General features: G+C 42.3%; 1 long non-coding RNA gene across 1 annotated transcript; it reads left to right on the forward strand.

The window, feature by feature from the left end:
- Positions 1–266: 266 nt before the first annotated feature.
- On the forward strand, positions 267–23,671 carry LOC132681739 (uncharacterized). Its single transcript, XR_014137749.1, has 6 exons — positions 267–330; positions 2,480–2,596; positions 6,142–6,212; positions 7,767–7,838; positions 19,158–19,211; positions 20,875–23,671. It is a non-coding gene; the product is annotated as an uncharacterized LOC132681739 (long non-coding RNA).
- Positions 23,672–25,485: the final 1,814 nt, after the last annotated feature.

Here is a 25,485-nt window from a genome sequence, read left to right on the forward strand (position 1 = left end):
AAGGCAAGACATTTTTTTTTCTGTTATCCCTGTTTTCACAAACAGAGAAAAATATAGTGTGTGATAGGAATCAGGTTTTGAAAGAAAACACACCATCTTAAATGGCCCACTTGCCCGTGAGGACACACACTAGGCCAGACAGGAGCAAGCTGGACCCACAGAATGTAGAGGTGCCTTCACTCTGGAAGTTCTCTGATGACCTATCGCCATGGAGATGTGATGATGCACCTGTACTTCCTTCCCAACTGTCACTGTGTGAGCTGAGCTGTTGCAGTTTGGTCACTGGTGAGAAGTTCCCCATGATAGGAAATGTGAATTGCCGTTCTTTAGGTATGTTCGTATTCATTTACTGAATTCTGTTCTTTCAAGTAGGCTATTTTTCACTCAACTTTTCTATTGGTGTTCATCTCCACCCCCAATTTGTCAACTGATTTCTATGAAGGTAGTATCTTGTTTTGCTATAATACTTAAGTTCTACTTTTGATTTTTCCACGGAGCTGGATTTCATAAAGATCTTCCTTAATACTGAAAACTGTGCTGTTTCTTAATGCCCAGTATGTACACAGTCTTACTGAGTAAACACAGAGCGAACACACTGACACTGCTCTCACTGGGTCAGGAGAATCTTGATTCCACCCCAGCAACAGACATGACAGGGAAGGGAAGTGGAGCTCAACTCTTCTCAACACAGATGTTAAAATATGAATGTAAATATGAGTAGTCTAAATCGTGACATTTTTAGAAGGAAAGAAGCTGGGATTTCTTGGGTATTGTCATGGGTTGATATGGAAGGGACCATGAGCTGTCTGGGTGATGCCGGAGTGCAACAGAGAAGGGAACATGCCATCAGGTCTGTGGAATGAATATTTGGCAACTAAGTAGTGGACTGTCTGATAACAATCAAAGGGAGACCTGGGGTGGGGTCTCCAGGCTGTACACAAAAAGGAGATCCTCTAAGAAGAGACAGGAGTCTACCTTATGTACCTACAGTGCCCAGATAGGATAAAGAGACCTAAGAATAGAGACTAGATGTGGAGAGGAAGGAAGGAGCGAGGAGGTGTTCGCTGCAGCCACTGCATCCAAGCTTGCTCTAGGCCAGACCTTATTCCAGGCCCCTGAGGATTTTCCTCAGATCAATAGTAACACTCTAAGCATTGTAGGCTTAATTAATTCAATCCTCAAGCCCCAGAACAGATGGTAACTTTCCTGTTCATTCCCATGAACTTCTCATCCAGAGTTGGCCAGTTGAAGGGAAGTAAATTCTTGTCTGAGTCCTAGTGTGGCATTTGGTCTGGAATGTCCAAGTTTTGAATCAGCTTTGGAGCCAAGCAGACCACTGGTCCATGTGAGTGGTCAAATGGCTGCTGGGAATGCCCTAGGTGAGTAAGCTGACTTTCTGAAAAGATAGGGGAGGATGGCCAAAGGTACACTTCCCTCATCTTCCATTGGGCTTGATTTGGGAAAACTGCACCGTATTTTCCGTCAGGAACTGAATCAGAGAGACAGGAGGCTGGGTTAAGATTCAGATTATTCTCCTAGCACAGACCCCTCCTGCCCAGAACCCACTGTCTCCCAAAGAAACCTTGGGACAGGAAGATGTCTGAAAGTGAGGACAGTTCTTGATTCAAAGTTCCAGTGCACTTCCTCACAGACCCTGGGCAGGTCTCAGGTGGCCAGGGATCTGTGACCCAGAGATCTACGTACCTTGCTGTCCAGGATTCATCACACATCATGGCGGACACTCCATTCAGGTCACTCCCTGTTCCTAAGTTACTGTGTCCACCACTGTAAGATATGAGTGATAGCCTGTACTTGCCCTCCCAACAGTGCTGACATGGGGTTGACAGGAGTAGATAATACATGTACTCTCTGAGTTGTAGAGAATAATTCCCATGGGAAGGCAAGAGAGTGAGCTTCCACCCTCTGACATGGTGCTGCCCTCCAAGTCTCTCTCAAGTCAAGTGTTATCATGTGTCTAGCTCCTTCTGCAGACATACAGTAACATAACACTTACAGAGCAATTGTGAAGCACCCAACATTTATTGTTCTCGAGGTTTCACTTTTAGTACATCACTTTTAACCCCATCACAGCACACAAATGAGCACAACATATTAACACGTTCACATGTGAGAACAGGAAATGGAGGAATGGAGCCCTCACCTACCTCTCTCAGGTATGTGTAGATACTCATTGTGATGTCTACCCTGGCCATCACGTGTGGTGACTGTGCTTTACTGCATTTATATTAATGTCTCTGCTAAATAACAGGATTGGGCCACCAATCCTGACTGTGGGCCATTTTCAGTGCAAACCAAAGCTCAACATCTTTCTAAGTCCATTTTTGATGCATGAAATTTGTTGGGCAGCTGGTGAGTAGGGAGAATGGGAGTTTGAATATGAATAAAGTATGACGAATTGTTCTATGGTCTTCCGCAAGCAAGATGCCAACCTTACTCTCTATTTCTCTGCATTTCCCAGGAAATTGCTGTAGCAATGAAGCAGAAGATGTGCCTCTCAAGACGACAATATCCATAAAGAAAAGAGACTGCTTCTGCTCACACATCAGGGTGCACCCTCTTCCTGTACCAGAGGAAGGTACCGTGGAAATTTACTCATTAAGTTGATTAAGAATAATTTTTTCATTCGTTGTTCTATACTACCAGAACAGTATAAAATGTTGAGGCAGGTTTTTCTGTGATTCCATGGGTACAAATTTAAATTTCTTAAGTCAATCATAGTATAATTACTATAGAAATTAAGAAGCATTTCTATTTCAATGCAGGATCTGTGTTGAATGGTACACAAGTGTCTAGGACCTGACTGTATGCACATTAGCTACCTTATGAACAGAGATCAATATTGATCTCCTCTGAAACAGTGTTTCCAGATTTTTTGAAAATAGTAGTCATGATTGACAACAGGTTCACCTAACATAAAGTTTGAACAAATGATTCAGCAAGTTCCAATATACCACCCCTCCACTTTCCCCCATTGACAACATCTTACATGAGCGTATTACATATGTCACAATTCATGAAAGAACATCAATACTTCTTATGACATCAAGTCTGAAGTTTATGTTGAAAGACCTTCTATGTGCTTTAGGATTCTATGCGATTGACAAATGCAGAATGGCAAGTATACCCATTACAGTAACAGACAAGAAATTGTGAACCAAATGTTCACGACAGCACTATTCCCAGTAGCCTTAGAGACACCACCGAAAAGTCCATCAAGTGATGAGAGGATAAATAAACTACGATCCATGCAGATAAGGGAAAATTATTCAGACATAAAAAAACAGAAATTTTACAATATGCTACAAAATGGATGGACCTTGAATAAATAATACGCTTTTTGAAAGAAGACACATCTGGAAAAACATACACCTATATGAGATATTAGTCCTGAGTCCATGACGTTATTCATGTAAAGAATGCCATTCAGTGTGTACTTGCACAGTCATAGAAGGATCAAACTGGTGTGTATTTCATCCAATACAAATCTAATAATGCAACATAATAGAAGACAAATTCGGTAGCAGTATATATGCAGGCCTGGAAGTTGAAATGGTCCTATAGCAGGTGAATTAGTGGGAAAGTGGCTCTCCTTTCAAGTGGGCAGGACAAGTCAGGGGACTCTGTCACTGAAACACATTGTGCATTGAGTGTTTCCCTATTTGAGACTAGTGATTTCACACCGAGTAGATCTCTTTGGCTTGAAAGCAAAAGCTCTCTTTCTCGTTTCCTTCCTTCTCACCTCTCCTCTTTCTTTATCCACAAAGTACATTGGACCAGCATCTCAGGCCTTTCTCATTCAAGAATCACATGCATGCACTATGGCTCCGTGTCCACTCAAGCAAAACTCCCTGAGTCATTCATGAGCAGCACAAGCAATGTCCTGGCAGGTACTCTGTGTCCTCCCAGATGCCAGATAGGGGCCAACTGAAGACCTTCTTGGAGACAGGGCAAAGGAAGTGGTCCCATTTTGTTCCGAGGTAATCTCACCTCACTTTCTCTGAGATAGAAATGTTACTCTTTTCTTACCTCTTCAATCCAATGCAGAGAGGTAAATCTGACAACCTTAACCATGAGATATGCAGTTTCCTTGCTTGAGGGAATGCTGAACGAAAGTGTATTACAAAGTGACAGCAGCTACAAAAGGGCAATAAAACATGACAGCCCCCGCTTCAAACTCTATGCAAGCGAACACTTTCCTCAGCAGGACATGTTCCTCCTAAAAAGAATTTTGCATTTGATGATAAGAATGAACTTGACACATCTGCCATAAAAAGCTCAAAATCCTTACATGTGTCCTCCTTAACTTGGGGGTGGGCAGTGACTCAACCACTGTACCCAGTCTTTTATTTCCTGATCTTCACCAAACAAAAGACCTGTGCCAAAGTGTATAGGATGGTGTGATCTTCATCGTGTTTTATTTTCTCAACTATAGGTCAACATTGGGGCAAAGGAAAAGTGTACATATTCAGGAAAATCAGTCTTTGGGAAAAACTAAGGGATAAAGAAGGTTGCGTCCTGATTCTGGGTTCCTCCTGGAAATGATGGTTAAGGTGTATGGAGAGAGATTGTCCAGTGAGGTACTATGACCATGTATGCTGTATGACCCAAGCCCTTGTCCTATTACATGGAAAGCCAAGGTATGAACACAGGAGTCAGTCCCCAGTTGCTCTGGACTACTGATCTGTGCCTGGCATTCAGCCATCGCACCATTAGTCACACAGGAAAGGAATTTTAGCAATGTATAGCTACCTGGAAGTGCTAGACTCTACAAAGCTCAACGACTTACCAAACCTACTCAGTGGCCTAAATGGTCACATAAGCAGGGCACAGAAGTAGGTGCAGATGATTTGGACATGTCGTTGGTCTCACATGCACGTAGAAAGGCCACATTCTTCTGGTAGCCCAGAGATTCTGGAAGGTGTGACGCTGCATGGAGGACAGTGCAGGCCCACATCTCTCATAGCTGGGGGCATTGCTTATACATGGCCAATAGCAGGAAAGGAACAGAGAGATAACTTAGTGTATTTGGTAACATTTCTGTAAGCATTAGAAAGGCTCCAATTCTGGGTCTTTTTGTGTGGCACAGTCAGTTCAGCATCTGACTCTTTATTTCAGCCAAGGTTATGTTGTCATGGTTCTGGAGATTGAGCCCCATGTCAATCTCTATGCTGACAGCACAGAGCCTGCTTGCATGTTCTCTCTTGTTGTCTCTGCTCTTACCCCTCTCATGCACTTTCTAAAATAAAAGAAATAAACCTTAACATAAAAGGAAAGAATTACTATACTGTAATCATATACGCATAGGCCATTCTGAAACAGCAACTCAAAGTAAAACTGGGTGGTAAGCTATATGTCTAGCACTCTTATTTCAAACCACCTTCATGGCAATAGTAGAGATTTTTCAGTGCTCATTCCAGGCCTCCCCTAAGTAAGGAACTTCTTATTTGTTGGATGGCATGGGCCATGATGGACAGCCACTGACTCACTGGACACACATAATTTGTATAGACAAAAGAAAAGTGGGAGGAGTGTATTAGGGGATCGATAGTGTTTCCTTTCACATGGTGGGATGTCAGTATGTTCAAGGCTTGTAGATGTAATAATCTTTAAGACAAATGATTAATGAGGAAATCTCAGAGGATTCTTTTCCTAGGATGAAATACAGCTTCACATTCAAGGTTGCTTTTCGCCAAGTACAAATTTCAAAGTAGATATGATGAATACAAAATCCTAGCAAATACACGATGGGGATTCTGGCGGAAGAACAGATTTTCAAAGAGTCAGACAGTGATAACCTGGCTGAACTTCAAACAATCAAGAGAGACTATGAGACTCAATCTTGACATACAAGGCCCTTCAGGGTTCCCACGATTTTCAAAAACTATCTCACCTGCACCAGGATCATCTCTGCTAGAAAGACAGGAGCCCTGTTGCCCTTTTCTATCTTGTTCCTCTTCTGTGCCATCCTTGGTCCCCCTAGAGAATGCCCAGCTGCAGCACAGTCCATAATTACTATTCACTTATATGCACACACTCACCTCATATTCAATCAATAAAACCTCTGACTAGTTCCTGAGCTGCCCCCACCAGTGTCTTGACGGTTGCTCTGTTTCCTCCTAGCTCATCCCAAGGGCCTGATGCAAGAGTTTCCCAGAACAAATGCAGAGGAAGTACCCATAACACTTCCTGAGGTAAATATATTTTCTGTATCTGAAGGAGCACCATTACTTACTACAATTTCAAGGGAATTAAGATATGAGCATCTGTGCATGTCCATCTGAGAGAATATATATAATTTCCTGTTGCTGAGGGTTTTTCCTGAGATTCTTTCACCAAATGATATGATTTCCCAAGAGATTTCCCAAAGATTCCCAAAAAAATAATAATGACAAAACCAGTTGGAAACTGTATGGTAATAAGCATTTGTTGGGAGATAATCTTCCTCTGTGGACACAAATTTTGTATTCACTAAAGTGACTTGTGAAAAGTGACCCAGAAATTGAAAGCCTTTTCATAGGTGACTTTATATAATTTTTTGAAGTCACTGACTCAAAATCTTCATCCCGACTAGCTCCTAACATCACCAAGAGAACAAAATCCACATGTAAACCCTGTGCAAAGATGATGTGAACCTTATAGTGTTGCCTTTTCTGTAATTCCAGGGTGAGGCCACAGTAACTGTTCACAGTATATATTCTAGAATTGGAATCTTGTTGAGAACAACTCTTGCTGACTATGAGGGTGAGGCTTTCTCATCTGTTTTGGTCTGGAGAGAATCCTGATTTCTGGGTTCCTGCTGGGAGTGGAGGATGGGGTTTTGTGAGAAAAACTGATTGTATGGTAAAACAATATAACCATGTTCTACAGGTCTGGACAGCCCAGAGGCCATTTAGGTAGTGTGGTTTTTGTGTATGAGGGTCGTGGGCTGTTTCAATGTGATGTGATGTGATGTGATGTGATGTGATGTGATGTGATGTGATGTGATGTGGGTGTGTGGAGTGTGTGTTTATTCAGAAGATATGTGCTTACACACAACAATGCAGGTATCCAATTTTCAGGACTATAAGTCAGGCTCACTGCATAAACAGCCTACAACAGCACATTCTTCCCTCAGAACAGCTGCACCTGAAAGTTTGTTTGATATTCCCTTTCTGGAGATGGAGATAAAGGAGAAATAAATGGCCAAACATCTTTCACACTTAACAGCATCTCTGATGTGGGGTCTAGGCAGCGAAGAATCAGGAAGGTTTCGAGTCAATTTCATAAGAGTATCATAAGACTTAAGACATACTCAAACCTTGTAGTGTATACTGAAATGACTGTGGCAAACAGGAACCCAGAGTAAACTTTGGCAGTGAGGATTGTTCCCACCTCCCTGGTTGCATATCTCCTGCACAGTCAGGGCAAACACATTGTCTTGAAAATGTGCACAATGCAGGATCATTTCCTGAACTTCAAACAGACATTAGGGTCATAGGACTCATCAGCAAAACATAGCATGCATCTCAGTGTTGGCAATATTTCACATTAATGAGATTCCCTGCAGCTAAAATTCAGAGGCCCTTTCCTGCTCCTTTCCTCTACCTTCCTTTATCTACCAAGGATGGCCCAGCAGCAGGTCAGTTGATACTCAGGAACTACCCATCTCCATATACTTGTATCCTTTGACCCCAAAAAGCAAAGCCCCTGGAACAATTCCTGAGCAGTCCCACTGGCATCCTGAAACTATGTGCATATCTTCTTAGGTTCCATCAATGTCCTGATGGATGAAGTTTCCAGTGACATGGGAGACAGAGACACCAAATGGACTTCCCATAGTAAGCTTGCCTTTCTTTGTATAAGAGTAAAGGTTGCTTTATTTCTCCTTAAATTAAATTAAGGTATAAAATACTCAGAATGTGTACATCTGTTGGTAAATACAACTTACTTTATAGGGAGAATGTCCAGTGAGAGTCTATTGCCAACAGATACATGATTACAAGGGTGTTTCAAAATAGCAGTATCAGGTACCGTCTGCAGGATAGTGAGTTTTTTCTCCAGCAGCCAATTTTCATTCTTGGATATCATTTTTCCAATCTGACTTGGGAAGTGCATGGGTGGCTGAGTCATTTAAGTGTCCAGTCTGGGCTCATGTCATGATTTCATGGTGTGTGAGGTCGAGCCCCACATAGGGGTGTGTGCTGACAGCTTAGAGCTTGGAGCCTGCTTCGGATTCCGTGTCTCACTCTCTCTCTTCCCCTCCCCCACCTGCACTCTGTGTGTCTCTCTCTCAAAAATAAATAAACATGGGAGGGAGGAGAGGGTGGGTGATGGGTATTAAGAAGGGCATCTTTTGGGATGAGCACTGGGTGTTGTATGGAAACCAATTTGACAACAAATTTCATATTAAAAAAGAATAAATAAATAAACACTGAAAGATTTTTAAAAGGGTGCACCCTCCTGGAATGTGAAAGCGATATGTATTCTGGAGTCCTTCACTTGGTGAGGAGAAATCTGGAAGATGAGAAAGGTAGGGCTTTCTTGCAGGCTTCTTGTGCAGAGCCACCCTGATTCCAGCTTCTGCTGGAATAAGAAAAAGACACATGGCAGTACATAGGGGTTTTCCTGGAAAAGACCTATGGTCACACTATGGTGTCCCTGGAAGCAGCCATAGTGCCATTAGGTGGTGTAGGTTTGTGTGCGGGGAGGTAGGTGTGTCTACATGTGCTGCAACTCTCAGTGCTTGTGTGTGTGCGTGTGCGCTTGTATGAGTGAATTTTCTGTATGGTGTGTTTTTCTAGATGGAAGTATACTTCCCAAAGTAATGGTGTTGACTATCTCAATAAAAAATCCCATCACTATTACATCAAGAGTGTTTATGCATATAAAAGTGCATCAAATAATAAAATTTAAATGTGTTCATTCTATGCCCAACACATGTAAATGTACCAGGAAAAGAAATCTCACCTCATACAATATCTGTCACAGAGGCAGTGACAATAGGACCTCACCTCCTGGTAGGTCTCGTGGCATGATTGGTCATGATACATCACTCTTGCCAGTTTCTTCTCAGACAACACTCTTCATCTGAGGCTCCACAATGAGTCTTCCCAATGTCACTTGAGTCACAGTGTGCTGGAGCAGGGTCTCTTCCTTCTGCAGGTGGCTTCCAGTGCAGTCACCTGCCACACACAGATCCATAAGGAATTGAAGAAAGCAGGAGATGACAGGATTAGCTGGGGAGAAGTCACTCCTTCTTTTGCCACCTGTTTAGAATGGGATCTGACATTTATCTTTAGATACTGTTGTTGATAATGAGCCTGTCTTTCTCAGATGGAAAATCATCACCCCCCACCCCAGAACCTAGCTGTAGTTGTGTGTACTGGGCAAAAAGTGGAACTCAGAGACAAACAAGATCTTCTTCAGAGACTGAGCATCAGTGTAAGCACTTGGCTGTCTTCCAAAGAGCACAGAAGGGTACATTGTGTACTGCAAAGTGGGGAAAGAGAATCTCAATAGTGTGACTGGACAATCGCCACTCACATTTGTGTCCATCTGCCATTGGCAAGAGGGTCTCGATGTAGTCTGCAGAAGGGATTTACAAGTAAAGAACTTAAGATAGTTATTCTAAGACAGTATGAATATAAACAGAGCCAAATTATAATTTGAGTTTCCTTTAGAGAGTAAATCTTATGAAAAGTATCTATTTTGATAGAATTTTTTATTACCATATGTGTGTTTCCAAGAAAGAAACAAAAATAAAAAGGAGACTGCTGGATATATGACTGTCATTGTGTACTCCAGAAACTGAGTGGTTAAAGCAAGGTTGTCCAAGAAATTTTATCTACAGAGCATAATTTTGATTGATGGGGTTCATTACAAAGAGTCAAATCAGGACAACCCAGATCACCTGAGCCCACCTTGCCCACAATTACCACGTTATTGGGCTCCTTGGTGAATGAGGATGTGAAAGGATAGGGCCACCTTGCTGGTGTGAGACATGTGTACACATCTTCAGCACCTGGACAAATGGGATTCCTGTCATTTCTCTCCAACAACCTCTATGACCCTTCTCCCTGTAACTCACTTTATTTGTTTTTTTAATTTTATTTTTAACTTTTTAAAATTTACATCCAAATTAGTTAGCATATAGTGCAACAATGATTTCAGGAGTAGATTCCTTAGTGCTCCTTACCCATTTAGCCCATCCCCCTCCCACAACCCTTCCAGTAACCCTCAGTTTGTTCTCCATATTTATGAGCTCTTCTGTTTTGTCCCCCTCCCTGTTTTTATATTATTTTTGTTTCCCTTATGTTTGTCTGTTTTGTCTCTTAAAGTCTTCATATGAGTGAAGTCATATGATGTTTGTCTTTCTCTGACTAATTTCACTTAGCATAATACCCTCCAGTTCCATCCATGTAGTTGCAAATGGCAAGATTTCATTCTTTTTGATTGCTGAGTAATACTCCATTGTATGTGTATGTGTATATATATATATACCACATCTTCTTAATCCGTTCATCCATCAGTGGATATTTGGGCTCATTAGTGCTGCTATAAACATGGGGGTGCATGTGTCCCTTTAAAACAGCACACCTGTATCCCGTGGATAAATGCCTAGAGTGAAATTGCTGGGTTGTAGGGTACTTCTATTTTTAGTTTTGTGAGGAACCTCCATACTGTTTTCCAGAGTGGCTGCACCAGCTTGCATTCCCACCAACAATGCAAAAGAGATCCTCTTTCTCTGCATCCTCGCCAGCATCTATTGTTGCCTGAGTTGTTAATGTTAGCCATTCTGACAGGTGTAAGGTGATATCTCATGGTGGTTTTGATTTGTATTTCCCTGATGATGAGTGATGTTGAGCTTTTTTTCATGTGTCGGTTGACCATCTGGATGTCTTCCTTGGAGAAGTGTCTATTCATGTCTTTTGCCCATTTCTTCACTGGATTATTTGGTTTTTTGGGGTGTTGATTTTGATAATTTCTTTGTAGATTTTGGAAACTAATCCCTTACCTGATATGTCAGTTGCAAATATCTTCTCCCATTCTGTCGGTTGCCTTTTAGTTTTGCTGATTGTTTCCTTCGCTGTGCAGAAGCTTTTTATTTTGATGAGTTCACAGTAGTTCATTTTTGCTTTTGTTTCCCTTGCCTCTGGAGATGTGTTGAGTAAGAAGTTGCTGCGGGCAAGATCAAAGAGGTTTTTGCCTGCTTTCTCCTCGAGGATTTTGATGGCTTCCTGTCTTACATTGAGGTCTTTTATCCATTTTGAGTTTATTTTTGTGTATCGTATAAGAAAGTGGTCCAGGTTCATTCTTCTGCATGTCGCTGTCCAGTTTTCCCAGCACCACTTGCTAAAGACACTGTCTTTATTCCATTGGATATTCTTTCCTGCTTTGTCCAAGATTAGTTGGCCATACGTTTGTGGGTCCATTTCTGGGTTCTCTATTCTGTTCCATTGATCTGAGTGTCTGTTCCTGTGCCAGTACCATACTGTCTTGATGATTACAGCTTTGTAGTATAGCTTGAAGTCCGGGATTGTGATGCCTCCTGCTTTGGTTTTCTTTTTCAAGATCGCTTTGGCTATTTGGGGTCTTTTCTGTTTCCATATAAATAGTAGGATTATTGGTTCTAACTCCGTGAAGAATGCTGTTGTTATTTTATAGGGATTGCATTGAACATTTAGATTGCTTTGGGTAGTATCGACCTTTTAACAATATTTGTTCTTCCTATCCAGGAGCATGGAATATTTTTCCATTTTTTTGTGTCTTCGTCAATTTCTTTCATAAACTTTCTATAGTTTTCAGTGTATAGATTTTCCACCTCTTTGGTCACATTTATTCCTAGGTATTTTATGTTTTTTTTGTGTGCAACTGTAGATGGGGTCGATTCCTTGATTTCTCTTTCTGTTGCTTCATTGTTGGTGTATAGGAACACAACCCATTTCTGTGCATTGATTTTATATCCTGCAACTTTGTTGAATTCATGAATCAGTTCTAGCAGTTTTTTGGTGGAATCTTTCGGGTTTTCCATATAGAGTGTCATGTCATCTATGAAGAGTGAAAGTTTGACCACCTCCTGGCCAATTTGGATGCCTTTTATTTTTTTGTGTGTTGTCTGATTGCAGAGGCTAAGACTTCCAATACTATGTTGAATAACAGTGGCAAGAGTGGACATCCCTGTCTTGTTCCTGACCTTAGGCGGGAAGCTCTCAGTTTTTCCCCATTGAGGATGATATTAGCGTTGGGTTGTTCATATATGGCTTTTATGATCTCGAGGTATGCTCCTTCGATCCCTACTTTCTTGAAGGTTTTTATCAAGAGGGGATGCTATATTTTATCAAATGCTTTCTCTGCGTCTATTTGAGAGGATCATATGGTTCTTGTCCTTTCTTTTATTGATGTGATGAATCCCGTTAATTGTTTTGTGGATATTGAACCAGACCTGCATCCCAGATATAAATCCCACTTGGTCGTGGTGAATACTTTTTTAAATGTATTGTTGCATCTGGTTGGCTAATATCTTGTTGAGGATTTTTGCATCCTCAGGGAAATTAGTCTATAGTTGTCCTTTTTAGTGGGGTCTCTGGTTTTTGAATCAAGGTGTGCTGGCTTCATAGAAAGAATTTGGAAGTTTTCCTTCCATTTCTATTTTTTGGAACAGTTTCAAGAGAATAGGTGTTAACTCTTCCTTAAATATTTGGTAGAATTCCCCTGGGAAGCCATCTGGCCCTGGTCTCTTGCATTTTGGCAGATGTTTCATTACTAATTCAATTTCCTTACTGGTTATGGTTCTGTTCAAATTTTCTATTTCTTCCTGTTTCAGTTTTGGTAGTGTATATGTTTCTAGGAATTTGTCCATTTCTTCCAGATTGCCCATTTTATTGGCATATAATTTCTCATAATATTCTCTTATTATTGTTTTTATTTCTGTTGTGTTGGTTGTGATCTTTCCTCTTTCATTCTCGATTTTACTTATTTGGGTCCTTTCCTTTTTCTTCTTGATCAAACTGGCTAGTGGTTTATCAATTTTGTTAATTCTTTCAAAGAACCAGCTTCTGGTATCATTGATCTGTTCTACTGTTTTTTTGTTTGTTTGTTTCAATAGCATTAATTTCTGCTCTAATCCTTGTTATTTCCTGTCTTCTGCTGGTTTTGGGTCTTATTTGCTGTTCTTTTTCCAGCTCCTTAAGGCGTAAGGTTAGGTTGTGTATCTGAGATCTTTCTTCCTTCTTTAGGAAGGCCTGAATTGTTATATACTTTCTTCTTATGACTGCCTTTGCTGCGTCCCAGAGGTGTTGGGTTGTGATGTTATCATTTTCATTGACTTCCATATACTTTTTAATTTCCTCTTTAACTGCTTGGTTAGCCCATTCATTCTTTAGTAGGATGTTCTTCAGTCTCCAAGTGTTTGTTACCTTTCCAGTTTTTCTTGTGGTTGATTTCGAGTTTCATAGCGTTGTGGTCTGAAAATATGCATGGTATGATCTCGATCTTTTTGTGCTTACTTAGGGATGATTTGTGTCCCAGTATATGGTCTATTCTGGAGAACGTTCCATGTGCACTGGAGAAGAATGTATATTCTGCTGCTTTAGGATGAAATGTTCTGAATATATCTGTTAAGTCCATCTGGTCCAGTGTGTCATTCAAAGTCATTGTTTCCTTGTTGATTTTTTGATTAGATGATCTGTCCATTGCTGTGAGTGGGGTGTTGAAGTCTCCTACTTTTAAGGTATTACTATCGATGAGTTTCTTTATGTTTGTGATTAATTGATTTATGTATTTGGGTGCGGCCACATTTGGCGCATAAATGTTTAAAATTGTTAGGTCCTCTCGGTGGATAGACCCTTTGATTCTGATATAATGCCCTTCTGCATCTGTTGATACAGTCTTTATTTTAAAGTCTAAATTGTCTGATATAAGTATGGAAACTCTGGCTTTCTTTTGTTGACCATTAGCATGATAGATGGTTCTCCATCCCCTTATTTTCAATCTGAAGGTGTCTTTAGGTCTAAAGTTGGTCTCTTGTAAACAGCATATAGATGGATCTTGTTTTCTTATCCATTCTGTTACCCTATGTATTTTGATTGGAGCATTGAGTCCATTGACATTTAGAGTGAGTACTGAAAGATATGAATTTATTGCCATTATGATGCTTGTAGAGTTGGAGTTTCTGGTGGTGTTCTCTGGTCCTTTCTAATCTTTGTTGCTTTTGATATATATATTTTTTTCATCTCTTCTCCCCTCAGAGAGTCCCCCTTAAAGTTTCTTGCAGGGCTGTTTTAGTGGTCACAAATTCCTTTAATTTTTGTTTGCCTGGGAAACTTTTTTATCTCTCCTTCTATTTTGAATGACAGCCTTGCTGGATAAAACATTCTTGGCTGCATGTTTTCCTGATTCAAAACACTGAATATATCCTGGCACTCCTTTCTGGCCTGCCACGTTTCTGTAGTTAGGTCTGCTGCAAACCTGATTTGTCTTCCCTTGTAGATTAGGAACTTTTTTTTCCTTTGTTGCTTTCATGATTCTCTCCTTGACTATTTTGTGAATTTGACTACGATATGCCTTGTTGATGGTCGGTTTTTGTTGAATGTAATGGTGGTCCTCTGTGCTTCCTGGATTTTGACGTCTGTGTCTTTCTCCAAGTTAGGAAAATTTTATGCTATGATTTACTCACATAAACCTTCTACCCCTATTTCTCTCTTCTTCTTCTGTCACCCTTATGATTCTGATGTTGTTCCTTTTTAATGAGTCACTGATTTCTCTAATTCTTAAATTGTGCTCTTTTCCCTTAATCTCTCTCTTTTTTTCTGCTTCGTTATTCTCTATAAGTTTGTCCTCTGTGTCACTGATTCTCTGTTCTGCCTCATCCATCCTTGCCGCTGCTGCATCCATCTGTGATTGCAGCTCAGTTATAGCATTTTTTATTTCATTCTGGCTATTTTTTATTTCTTTTATCCCTGCAGAAAGGGATTCTAATCTATTTTCTGACTCCAGCTAGTATTATTATTACCGTGATTCTAAATTCTGGCTCAGACTTCTTGCTTTTATCTATATTGGTTAAATCCGTGGCTGTCGTTTCTTCGTGCTCTTTCTTTTGGGGTGAGTTCCTTCATTTTGTCATTTTGAAGGGAGAAAAGGAATTAATGAGGTAGAAAAAATTAAAATAAAAAATTAATTAAAAAATATTAAAAGTAAAAAATTTAAAACACACAAAAATTGAATAAATGATGCTAGATTCTAGGTGTGTTTCGGTCTGGGTGTTGAAAGTGGTTTGACAGATTAGAGGAAAAATAAAAGGGGGAGGAGAAAAAGGGAAATCATTAAAGAATTTGAAAAAATGAACACTGAAGAAGACTAAAAAGAGATGATGGGAGTAAAATAGAGTTTGAAAAAATATACACAAATATAAAGAATAAAGTAGAAAAAATAAAGAAAATTAATAAAAATTAAAAATAAAATTGAATATTTTCTTTTTCTGTAGTCAAGAAAAAGAAAAGAAACTAAAAAGAAAAAAGATTTTAAAAAAGATTTAAAAAAGAAAGAAGAAGAAAAAGGAAATCGTTTGAAAATTTGAAAAAGTGAATATACTGTAGTAGACTAAAGCAAAATGATGGAAGTAAAGAGAATTTCAAAAATTTATGTAAGAGCAAAAAATATAGGAAAAAATTAAAGAAAAAAATTTTAATAGAAATTGAAAGTAAAAATGAAGTGTTTCTCTTTCTGCATTCAAGAAAAAGAAAAGAAAGAAAAAGAGAAAAAAGAAAAAGAAAAAAAGCAAATTGAAAATTTAAAAAGGTGATACACAGAGGTAGACAAATTTACACAAAAGTAAAAAATATAGTGATAAAAATTTGAAAAAAATGTTTTTAATAAAATTGAAAATAAAAATGAATTTTTTCTCTTTCTGTATTCAAGAAAAAGAAGAGTGTAAAAGAGAAAAAAAAGGAAAAAAAGAAAGAAAATTGAACAGATGGAGCTGCTAACAGATTGAAATAGGAATGAAATTACTTGGTTTCCCCTAGAAGTCAGACTATGTAGTGCTTTATAGTCCATAAACTAAGTACACAGTGAGACTTGTGTTCTTGAAGAGTGAGGTTGGCCCAGTTGTGCGGGGCTCAGTGTAACAGCTCTGTTCACTAGATGGCGCTGCTAGCCTACTCGGGTGGATTGTTGCAGTGCTCATAGGTGTGTATGCGCATGCGGTGAAAATGGTGTCACCCATCTACCCGGTCTCTAGTGTGGGAAAATGATGATCTCTCTGATCATCAATCGTGCACATGCTCTCTGTCTTCAGCTTTTGTTCACTCCCCGCTTTTTCACTCTCCATGACCAAACCCCAGGCAGTACCTCTCTCCCAAGTTTTGTCTCAGATGTGGCTGTTTTCCCTGGCCCCTTACTTCTGAAGGACTTCAGCTTTGACCTGTTCAGCCCCTCTGCCGGAGGGTTTCACCGAGCAGTGGCTGAATGAGCAATGGCCAAATGTCGGCTGCACCCAGGAACACTTGCTGGACCTTGCTGCTTCCAGTGCCCTGAGACTACTGCCAGGTGCCAGCCTGCCCCAGAAAAAGTTCGCGAGATAGTGTGGCAGGGGTGTTTCAGGGATTATGGAAAATCACAACATACATCTGGCACCAGGCTTCACCCCCAATGACTTTGCCCCAGCACCAGCGAATGTGGCTGCCTTCCGGGGCCTGCTGGGACCAGGTACTTCAACAGTCTCTACCAAATGTCCTTCCAGCAGTGGAACCGCTTTTTTCCAAGAACCTCCTGGACCCCACTCTGTTTCTGGTGATTCGCCCTTCCCACCAGAGCACCGCCAGGTATCGAGCTGCGGAGTTGCAGACTGCTCTCCCCTTGTTTACAGTCTTAATGGAATTTAAACCCTCTCCTTTCTCCCTTTTTAGTTTAGTCCCTGTGGCTGTTTCCAATTTTCCACTTTCTCTCCAGCTGCATTTGGGGAAGGGTGCTTTTCCCATATTCTCCGCCCTCCCCCCTCAGTCTCCGTCCTCTCTCTGCTAACAAAAGCACCTCCCTTCCTGCACCTTCTTGCTTCCCAAATTCACTTCTCCGTGCCGTGTACCTGCTGAATTCTGTGGTTCAGGTTGTGCAGATTGTTGTGTTAATCCTCCAGTCAGTTTACTAGGTGTGTTGGATGGTTTAGTGTTGGTCTGGCTATATTTCATGGACACGAGACACAGAAAAAACTTCCATGCTGTTCTTCCATCTTCCTAGATGATTAATTCTTCTGAATTCTCTTTTTTAAAATTTATACTTTGTTTTACTTATATTTTGGTGGTAAAAACACAGGGAATGTGACACATTTCCAAGTAGACAGCACATTATTGTTAAATTGATGCAAAGGTTGTGCCCCATGTTCCAGACTCTTCCATCTAATAGGACAAATTCTCCACACGCATGAATAGCCACACCTCATTGTCTCCTCCCCAATTTCTTGGAAATCGCCCATCTGTTACTCTGCTACCAGGAAACCTTGAGTATTTTCCACTCCACATGTAAATGCAGTCAGTCAGTATTTGTTTTGCAGAGACTGACTTGTTTCACTTAGATGAATGTCTTCCATGACATTCCTGTTTCCCATAAATCACAGGATATCCTCATCATCTAAAAGCTAAATAATGCCATATCCTATGAATATATCTCTTTTTCTTTGAAATTTCTGTGTTTATGGGCACTGGAGTAAAATATCCGTATCCTGGCTATGGTGTACATACTGTGATGCACATGGGATCACAGGTATAAGTTCGACATAATGAGTTCCTTTCCATTGGATGTATACTCAGACGCATGATTACTGGATTTGATGGGAGTTCTATTTGCCATTATTTGAATAAACTCAAGACAGTCTTCCGTGATATCTTCCATTTTGCCTTATGATTAACCACAGTCAATGTTTCAAATTTTCCCCATCCTTATCAACACCTGCACTTGGTGTTTGTTTTTTGGTTTTTGGTTTGGATCCTAGCCATGCTAACAGATGAAGCGATATCTCATTTTCCTTGCAGTTGCATTTCCCTCGTGATTAGTTATGTCAGTATCTTTTCTTAAATCTGTTGGCAATTGATTTTGTTTTCCCTTGGAGCCATGAATATTGAAGTCTTTTGCCCGTTCTCAAATTGGTTAGTTGCCCTTTCTTCCCATTTTGCAAATAAACACTTTTTCTGATAGAAGGCTTGGCAATATGTTCTTGTATTTTGTAGGTTTCCTTCTCAATCTGTGGATTGTTCAAGAGACTACCCTTGCCCCATGTGTAGTATTGGAGAGTATGCCTTAAATGTGTGAGATTACGTGGGGGCTCTCTATACTTGTCTATCATCTATCCCCTTGTTTAATTATCCCAGTACCATGGTGTTTGCTTTCTGTATCTTTCTAATGTGTTTTCTTCTCCGCAAGTATGGAGCCACCAGCTCGTTCTTCATTCACAAGAATTTGTTGACTATGTGGGCAAATTTGTGCTTCCATATGTTTTTAGGCTTTTTGATTTCTGGAAAGTGACAATTGTGATTTTGATAGGTGTTTCATTGAACCTGTGATCACTATGCTAGGAAGTGGCTGTTGACTTTCCTCTTTTGGTGTCCCAAGGCCTCAAATGGTGCCTGGCAGGAGCCCAGGAACTACTTACTTACACATCAAATATCAGATCTGGCCAGAAATTGATGTCAGAGGAGTAAGCAGGGGAACACATGTTATGTCTTCTTCATCTTTGGATTTCATGCTGTATGATTTAGTGTGGAATAGGTGTAAAACCAATTTTACACAATCTTTAACTCAGTGGCCTACACTATCATAATAAAATAACATAAAACCTCTGATTGCTCCCTCATACTAGCAACATTTCAAGTGTCCCATAACAGTTGGAATTTCTGGATGTGACACTTAGAGAGACAAGGTGTAATGCAGATGTAGAAATGATAGTATGAAAGTGATTTTGTTAGTTTCTCTGTCTCATGGGAAAGTTTAAAAGTGTGATTCATGTCTTCTTGAAGGGCTCTGCCTCCACTGAACCCAGTGAACATTTGAGAATGGAACAGAAAGTTCAGGCAGTTGCTATATGACCCTCGGAAACCTCAACTTGAGTAGGACTGCTGGGCAAACCCCTCTTGCTAAGAACAAGATTTCTCATATTTGTCTTCTTACAGGTTTGTGTCTGGAGAGCATAGCGAACTCCAGCAGCGAAGAGGAAGACTCTGCAGGTAGGGAATAGCACTCAGGAGCAGTGGGAGAGGTCTTCAGGAACAGTGGAGGTGCACCTGCTGCTCCAGAGACCAAGGAAGCTGGCTAGGAAACCAGAGGGAAAGCTAAATAGGTGTAGAAGTCTGATGTGTTCTTCTCCTAGTTGATGGACATACTATAAATGAAATTGTGTCCATGGGCATTGAGGGAGCTGTGTTTGTAATCAACGTTTCTTACTTTGCTATTTTAAATCATCTTTCCCATCAAATTATCACTCCCCTCCCTTTGCCACAGCAAAATGTCAAAGCTTGGACTGTTTGGTTAGCACCTTTCAGGAAGTGTGCATGAGGGATTAGGGTCTTTCTTGTCATTGACCTACAATACACACGAGCTGAGAACCAAGTACCCCTCTCCCAGATATGAGAACCAGTTCCAGCTTGAGCCAGGAGGTAGATGAGAGGAAACCCTCTCCTAGGTAACCTACAGGAGTTATAGCAAATCTTTACGTTTCTGTCCTGTTTGCTCTACCAAAATTACCTCCCCCTGAGCTGGATAAATCCCAGAAGATTTCCTCTGTGGTCATTACGTATCCTTCCATGTCCCTTAGCTCATTCCAGCCTTCCCACAACTGTGGAATTTGATGTATGAATGTGCTTCCCTGAGAAAGAGCCCTGAGCAGCTTCCCTGGAGACCCTCCATTTCCAGCATGTGTTCTAGAGGCCTGTGTGAAGGGCATGCTGGGCCTGCTTCCCATACTTGCTGTCACAGCCCTGTTGCCCTGTCACATGGCACTAGCTAGGCATAGGACAGAGCTTCTGGGAAGCCAGGCCATGGGGTCAATATCCCTCTCTGAACACAATTTTCCTGCCTCACAGCACCAGTCCTATCTCCATACACCGTGATCATGACCTCTATGTGACCATTCCTTAGTCCATCCCAGGGAACAAGCCCTCCATTGTTTCCCTTGATGACTAGTGAGATCCCTAGGAGTTACTGTGTGTTTGTATGGCTCTGCTGTGGGACACTTTCCAGGGTCTCACATAGAGATTCTGGAGAATTTGACTCACTACTGTCCTCTCATTTCCACTCATCCTCTGAAATGGTTAAGGAAAATATTGAGGTTGTTTTTGGCTAAAGTGTGTCCCAAGGAAGGTCATCTCAGTGACAAAACAGACACTGGATATGTTCATACTGTCAGTGCTCTCCATTTCGGTACCCAGCAACACAGACACATGACAGGTGCTTCCCCAAACAGGAGAGATCAAGGATCGATTGAGTAGTACCAGGAAATCATCTATCTTTCCTCGTATTTGAGAACAGTATGACTATAGAGGTTTGCAGAAGAATGGAAATGGAATATATCTGGAAATGGAGGAGGAAGGGGGACATGGAATATGAGTGGCAAGGAGGGAACAAAGCAAAGTCCTGCACAACCATGGGAACAGTGACCACCTGGGGATGGGAGGGATGACACAGGCTTCATTCCTGGTCATGGAGAGAACCTGAGATGGTACAATTGAGTGTTAGATACGAGACCCACTCCTCCCCTGAAGTGGTCAAGGGCCTGAGGTCCGGAGGACTCAGAACTGAAGACCCATCACCCTTTAGCCAGGATCCATCATTCCAAGAGCAGAGGACCACAGGTTCTCACCTCCACTAACTCTCCACTGCCCTTTTCAACAGCCACCCAAACATCATTGATGCCCTGTCCAAAGGAAGGCAACTCCAAGGATGGCAAGGATTCAGAAGAAAGGAGCAACGTGGTGCCTGTAATTCATCTCCTCCTCCATGTCTTGCACAAACTCTTTTCTGCCATCCATAAGCAGCTTTTTGGAGCCCTCCCCATTCAATTCTTTTATAATTCCCACGCTAATATACCTGGACTCATACAGGGACTGATGCCTTGCATATGCAGCTTGTATGCAACCTCTCTGCAGAATCTCTCAGTCCCTTTCTTAGTGTCCCTCTGGACACAGTGTCACCCTGGTGCTGAAGCATGAAGTCTGGAGAAAATGGCCGAGGAGGGAGTGGATCTGGAACTCAGCAGGGCTGAGCCCAAATTTTTGGAGCTGCCTCAGGAAGTGGGGATCTACCTGGGTGATGTCTCTGTGTGCTTTCTCCCTAGATGGACCTGGTCATGCTGGATTATTCTCTTCCTTTCAGTTCCCAAGAAGCACCCCCTCGCCAGATTTAGGATTAAAATCAAGGGAAGCAGGTTTGCAGTCACCAGAGGAGCAAATGCAAATGTGGTAAGGAAACCTGGGCACATGTTCTCCATCTCTGCATAGCTTACATGTCAATTCAGGAAAACCATCCAAAACCTGGGATGCTGCCCAGGCTTGTGACCACAAAGAGGAGATAAGAATAATGCCATAATCCCTGTAGGCACTGAAGGATATCCTGAGCATACTCCCCAAGGAACCTTAATCCAGTCTATACAAGGCTCTGAAGTGCTGGGCTGTCATTCCACCAGCAGCTGCTGAACCTGGAAGGAGTGCTGTGGATGCCAGTAAGGGACCCTGGAGGGAGGAATCCAGGAGGCATATGCACTGTATTCTGAGAAGAGAGCCCCAGGAGTTGATCATCATCTCACCCTGCAGGATGCAGCCCTGTCCTCCCAACATGCTCAAGTCAACCAAGAGCTTCCCCAGAACATCACTAGTGGGCATGAGACATTGGGCAGTTTTTGATCACCCCCTTCAAACATCCAGGAGCTTAGGGAACATGACAGAGTTCCCGAGGTTCATGCAAGCAGGACAGCTCAACTCGCCTAGCTGTGCGTCTCTGGGAGCACTTAGTAGATGCAGTTTCAATGGGGAGGCGGCTTGTAGGATTCCTACCTGATTGGGAGATTCCAATGTCCTTGGGTCCCCTGAATCTCCAATGATGCCATGAGTGATGCGGGGTCACCTCAGGTAACACTTCCCAGTATGCGTTTCAGGTTCTGTAGATGCTGCCTCATGTGTAGTCAAGTCGATCAGGGAAGTCCACACTGTCTGTTACCCACACACTCATGTCCTGCAGTCAGTGTGTAAAGTCACATCCATGTGAAGCAGGAGCACATATCACCACCATGTATACCTAGACACTCAAATGTGACAGGGTCCACAGCAGAGCAGAGCATGTTGAGAGCTCTCAGAGTGTGAATAGGACAGGAAAGCAGTAGAAGAACTCAGCAGTCAAAAATGTAGGGCAATCAGGGATGGGGCCCTGATGACACTGGAATGTAGCCTTCATTCAGCCCTGGGACAACCATGGAAGGGTCTCTTCCTTCATGCCAGCCATGAGTTCTACAGGGAAACTTCCACCCCAAGACTTCAAAAGGCATGTTCCAAAATAAGCCCTAGACCTGTTGTCAGATCTGCCCCAAACAACATGCCACACGATCTCATGCAGCTGCACCTGATGTTTCCCTGAAGCTGCAAAAGAAAAAAGCTGAACCATGTCCACGATGCTCCAGATGACGCAGAAGATGTAACAGAAAGTGAAGCAGGAGTGCCCTTGGACCCCAGCAACAGCTTCAGTGGTGGCCCAGAAGAAGAACTAGATGAAGATAATACCTAAGTAATATTGGAAAAGAAACAATGCTGGAGCAACTCCTCCCCTGCACCTGACACTTTCAGGCCATACAAACAAAAGATGTTTGGGGTTGCAATGAGCAGAGAAGACTGTGATTTCTGGGGACAAGGGGACTCGGCAAGATGGCCACCACAGCCTGGGTGGGTTTCCAGGCACCGCTGATGACTGAGACTATGAGGAGGAAGCAGCACTCCAGACCATCAATTGAGCACTGTGGGGTGAGTGTGTGCCCATCTTGAAGTGTGGGGCTGAGCAACTCCAAGGTTTCCCCCTGCCTGGTGTAGGGCTGCTCCTGCTTCTACTGTCCCTCCAGCCCCCAGCGGGAATGCACAGCAGGAGAGATGCAGGAAAATTCAAGTCTGCCAGGGTCAAAGGCCACGCTGGAATCCACTTCAGGGGCAACCTGGCTGTATCCTTTGTGTCAAAGGACACCAGGCTCAACTGGACCCCTCTCCTCCCTGACATATCTGCTTCTAGACATCTCTTGACATTCACTGTCCTCAGTCTGTTGTACCCATATGGCCCTTGCTGACTTCCAAATATAAAGCCAAGCCAGCAAGTCTTGGGAAGCACCACACAGGTAGCTTTTGTTGATTCATCACCTATTACTTCTCCCTTGGGCACAGGCACCAGCACCCAGCCAGGCTTTGCTGCCACCCAGCTAGGTTTCCCTCTGGCACAGTCCCTGGATTGCTTCAAACCTAGCAGTGTTTATAATTCATGTTAAACACTCAAGAAATGCTGTCTGTTCTTGTTTTAACTATGATCGATGTTACTGCCAAAAATCATGCACTAAAAACAAGGGTGCTTGCATTCAAACCTAAATCTTTCTGGATCCAAATGAAAAGACATAGAACCACAAACATGTTTCAAATAAAGTGGGCCATGTTCTTTCCTTCAATGTTCGTGTCTTCATTTGCTAAATACCAGGCATGTTCCTTGCCACTGCAAAACAGAATAAATAAGATAATTCTGTTTAGGGGATTATAGGCTAGCAGAGTAAGGTAAGTTGTATTATTTGTCCCCATGTTATTCACCTTCTCTTCCCGGTCATGGCTCTCCCCGTGGACCACATTCACATTTCTTTCCAAATGGCTTGGCTGTATGACTTGCTTTAGCCAATGGAATTTGAATGGCCTTGTTGCAAACTAAGAGGTTAAATGGCCAGAACTCAGACCCAAGTGTCAACACAAACTGGTTGTGAGGTCTTAGGTCAGAAATGCTCTCTGCAGAAATATCTGTGTGCAGACATTCTGCTTCCATTTTCCTTTCTACCAGAATGGCACCCACCTCAGCATCTGGTCTTGAGTTCTAGAGGAGTCAATGTGTGTGATAAATGTTGACTAGAATTGCCATGTTGTGCAGTATGCCAGCACCCTGTAGTTCATGCCACTGTCTAAGAGCCATGGAGACCTTACCCACCACCAGGGAATGCAGTGAGTGGTGTGGAACTTTGGTGACCACGATCCTGAAGTATGCATCACAAACACCAAAATGCTCTTCTTTTGCATTTAATTAAAACTGATAGACATACTGAAGCTCATGCTAGCTCCACTCCAGGAGGTGACCCACACACCAGCCCAGGTTTCCTTCTATGTCCTCCTGGGGTCAGCATGTGTGGTGACCTGTCTCCTTTGAAAATGTGGCCTGGAAGGCAAAATCTTCCAGGAAGCCCTGAGTGTGGACAAAGTACTCTGAATCTCAAAGATCTAAACTGCCCCTGACACCTCCCCCACCGCCTGTCTGGAGGACCTCTCCTTAGGCTGGAAGAGCTCAGCCTATGACTCCTCTGTTCCCCTGGCCTGGGTCTCCCTCCTTGCTCCCAACTCCCTCCTCACGTACGGCATGTCCAAGGAGACATGGTGCTCTGGCAAGGTCTTTCAATCTCATCTTTCAGGTACACCAAATTAAAATCAGATTTTTCATGCTGTGGTTTCTCCCCCCCCCCCCCCACACACACACACATATGAGGGAATTCTTTAGCTCAAACTCTTTCTTGAAGAGTTATTTATCACTGTCCCTGCCTATATTAAAAGCATTTGTGTAAACATGAGTTTTCCACCCAAATTTCTCAAAGCTTTATCTATGGCTTTCATTCAAAGGACAGGTTCCCAGATGAGGGTCTTTCCCTTGTCCTTAGTCATGGCAGCCTTTACTCACTCAAGAGAAAATTCCCAAAAAGATAATGGCTCCCTAAGTGCTATGTTACCAGGACATCAGACTGAAGTTGGCCCCAAACCTGTATGCCATGGATCCACCAGCACCTGAGCACAGTGACCCAATATGTGTACTGCACTTTGATGGCTGAAAGCACCAACTGGGTCTTGGAATCCAGCCATGAATCACTGACATGTGGGAGTAAACCCCCCACAAAGGGAGCAAAGCAACCTCTACCTTCACAGGCATCCCTATACCTGACCCTCTGCTGGAGGGGGAATTTGTGCTTGGGTAATAGCCTCAAATTCCTCATGTCTAGGTGGAGATGCCCCACATTTCTCGGTTTGGGTTGTTCTTCCTGCTCTGTGTACTGACCTTCCATGTGTCTTACAGAGTCACAAGATGTGTTAGGGTGGAAGGGTCCCTGGGGCCAGTTTGTCACTTTATGGTAATGGTGCACCACTTGGGGGCCAAGAACATATTCATAGCCAGGGCTCACAGGAGGCAGTGGGAGTTTCTGAGGTCCTGATCCTCACTGCCCACAACTTCTTGGCACAC

Source organism: Panthera onca, chromosome A1, assembly GCF_046562875.1.
Source record: "Panthera onca isolate mPanOnc1 chromosome A1, mPanOnc1 haplotype 2, whole genome shotgun sequence".
In the NCBI taxonomy this organism is placed as follows: domain Eukaryota; kingdom Metazoa; phylum Chordata; class Mammalia; order Carnivora; family Felidae; genus Panthera; species Panthera onca.